Here is a 3,309-nt window from a genome sequence, read left to right as displayed (position 1 = left end):
TGAACCCACAGCTGAATGGGAGTTCTAACGATAACTTTGTTAACCTGCAGCGTATCTGTAGACCAAACCCAGTGTTGAAAATGTCTCTTACCATGAATGCTGCTGTAAAAATAATACCCCATGTTTTGTCAAATAACCTTAATTGTAATTGTAGTGCAGAATACTGATGTTAGACCAACTGTAACTTCAACCCTATCAATAGCATTAATTCTATCCCTAACGTTAATTATAATTAATTACAACCCTTGTGTCATCATTACAGCATTGTGCTCAGGGTGCAGCCCCACAAATGCGGGGCAGCGCCTTCATTACTGCGTTGTGTCCCACAGGTGGCAGCGGAGCTGCGGCGCTGCAGAGCGCTGTAAGGACAGCACGGAGATGCGCAGCTCTTCAGGCAGCAGCAAGGAACCGGAATCTGCATTTCCTGGGATGCCCGGAACCCCGCTTTGCTGGCCGGTAATTGTCTGCCCAGCAGGTAAGGGCGATGCTCACCTACCGGTGTTTACTCATTACTTAGCGAGGCACAAGGTAGGGTTCCCAGAGCTCTTCATTGCACTTCGTGGTGCCCTGGATGCTGCCTGTCCTTTTCTTTCTGTGTTATCGCCTCCAGCCTTTCACTGCAGCGTTCTCCTTGCCCTTGGCTTTCCCTGCTGCGTTCTCTTGCCCTCCTGTTTTGGCGTTCCCTGTGGCATTCTCTCGGCCATTTGCCCTCGGCCACCTTCACTGCGTTTTCTTTGGCCTTCGGCTTTAGCCATCTGTGCCATATTGCCTTGGCCTTTGTCCTTGGCCTTCTTTGCCACGTTCACTTTCCCTCCCGTTCTGGCGTTCCCTACAGCATTATTTTGGCCTTCAGTTCTGGCGTTCATGGCTGCGTTCTCTTTGGCCGTTGCCCTCGGCCTTCTTTGCCCCATTTCCTTTGGCCTCCTGTTCTGGCGTTCCCTGCGGCGTTCTCTTTGGCTTCTATTTTGGCGTTCCCTTCCACGTTCTTTTCGGCCATTGCTCCTGGCCTTCTTTGCCCATTCCCTTTGGCCTCTTGTTTTGTCTTCTCCTACAGCATTCTCTTTGCCTTTGGTTTTGGCCTTTTGTGCCGCATTCTCTTTGGCCATTGCCCTTGACCTTCTGCATCGGCCTTCCCTACAGCGTTCTCACGGATCTCGCCCTCCATTTTGGCCTTCTGCGTCGATCTCTTTGGTCTCCATTCTGGCGTTCTCTGCGGCCTTCTCCTTGGGCCTGACCTCTGATGTGACCTCTCGGCGTTCTCCATGTCTTACCCATCCCTTTGCCCTCTGTTTTGGCGTTCCCTCGGCTGTTCTCCTTGCCTTTTGCTCCTGCCTTTGCCTTGGCCTTCCCTAACGGTCACTCTAACCCTAATCCTGATGTACCTAACCCTAACACCTTTCCTGTTAAATACTCCTAACCTTAGTCTGAAGCCTTTTCTTAGAGCGGTGTTTGGCTTCCATGTTTTGTGGGGGTGGGCTGACGGTGAGCACAGTTTGGGTCTTGGCCTTCTTCCTTCTAAAGCGTGTCTCTGTATTACAGGTGAAGATGCCTTCGACGCTTCCAGTCGATGACTTCCCCCCTGCGACGCCATCGGCTTTCCAGGCCTCCCACACTCACCGCCAGCTCGGTTCGGTCAACCGTTACCCGAATCCCCGCTCCGTTCCCCTTCCATGATCTTCCCGTCACTCTGCCACAAGCCCCTACCAAGGTCATCGCAGGCAGCGTGTGGGATGCGGCGCTCGGTCTCATTGCAGTTCATCCCATCGGCCTCAGCCCAGCGATCCAACCCACCCGCACCCTTCCTGAGGGCCCTTCTGCTCCCAGGCCAATCAACGCTTCCTTCTGATGCCATCTGAGTTCCCTCCAGGCCACTTTCAGGCTCATGCCTCTTTGCGGCCATTTTGAGAGTTGCGCTGATTTCAGCGTGTGCATTCAATTGGCTTCTTCAACCAAATTGGCTTTAGCTTGACATACAATTAATGTAAACCAAATTGGCTTTAGCTTTACATTCAATTGACTTCAACCAAATTGGCTTTAGCTTTACATTCAATTGACTTCAACCAAATTGGCTTTAGCTTTACGTTCAATTGACTTCAACCAAATTGGCTTTAGTTTTACATCCAATTAATGTAAGCCAAATTGGCTTTAGCTTTGCCTTGGTTACGGGGTTGGGCTAGCCTTGCTTTGTTTGCTCCTAGGCAGGGCTAACCCAACCCCGTAACCAAGGGCCGTCGGAGGCGATTTTGTTCCTCCCGGCCAGTGTGAGACTCGCGCCCCATTGCGGCCATTTTGAGAGTTGCGCTGATTTCAGCATCTGCGTTCAATTTATCTCAACCAAATTGGCTTTAGCCTTGCAATCGTTTTGCATCAACCAAATTGGCTTTGGCTTTGCATTCAATTGACTTCAACCAAATTGGCTTTGGCTTTGCATTCAATTGGCTTCAACCAAATTGGCTTTAGCTTTGCCTTCAATTGGCTTCAACCAAATTGGCTTTAGCTTTACATTCAATTGACTTCAACCAAATTGGCTTTAGCTTTACATTCAATTGGCTTCAACCAAATTGACTTTAGCTTTACATTCAATTGGCTTCAACCAAATTGGCTTTAGTTTTACATTCAATTAATGTAAGCCAAATTGGCTTTAGCTTTGCCTTGGTTACGGGGTTGGGCTAGCCTTGCTTTGTTTGCTCCTAGGCAGGGCTAACCCAACCCCGTAACCAAGGGCCGTCGGAGGCGATTTTGTTCCTCCCGGCCAGTGTGAGACTCGCGCCCCATTGCGGCCATTTTGAGAGTTGCGCTGATTTCAGCATCTGCGTTCAATTTATCTCAACCAAATTGGCTTTAGCTTTGCAATCATTTTGCATCAACCAAATTGGCTTTGGCTTTGCCTTCAATTGGCTTCAACCAAATTGGCTTTAGTCTTGCATTCAATTGACTTCAACCAAATTGGCTTTGGCTTTGCATTCAATTGATTTCAACCAAATTGGCTTTAGCTTTGCATTCAATTGCCTTCAACCAAATTGGCTTTAGCTTTACATTCAATTGACTTCAACCAAATTGGCTTTAGCCTTGCATTCAATTGGCTTCAAGCAAATTGACTTTAGCTTTACATTCAATTGGCTTCAACCAAATTGGCTTTAGTTTTACATCCAATTAATGTAAACCAAATTGGCTTTAGCTTTGCCTTGGTTACGGGGTTGGGCTAGCCTTGCTTTGTTTGCTCCTAGGCAGGGCTAACCCAACCCCGTAACCAAGGGCCGTCGGAGGCGATTTTGTTCCTTCCCGGCCAGTCTGAGACTCGCGCCCCGT

General features: G+C 48.9%; 1 long non-coding RNA gene across 1 annotated transcript; it reads left to right on the top strand.

The window, feature by feature from the left end:
• Positions 1-344: 344 nt before the first annotated feature.
• On the top strand, positions 345-2,881 carry LOC128088709 (uncharacterized). Its single transcript, XR_008210377.1, has 3 exons — positions 345-475; positions 1,540-1,924; positions 2,572-2,881. It is a non-coding gene; the product is annotated as an uncharacterized LOC128088709 (long non-coding RNA).
• Positions 2,882-3,309: the final 428 nt, after the last annotated feature.

The sequence above is a fragment of the Tympanuchus pallidicinctus genome, unplaced genomic scaffold, assembly GCF_026119805.1.
Source record: "Tympanuchus pallidicinctus isolate F22 unplaced genomic scaffold, pur_lepc_1.0 scaffold36, whole genome shotgun sequence".
NCBI classification, from domain to species: Eukaryota; Metazoa; Chordata; class Aves; order Galliformes; family Phasianidae; genus Tympanuchus; species Tympanuchus pallidicinctus.
This window is presented reverse-complemented; position numbering and strand designations above follow the sequence as displayed.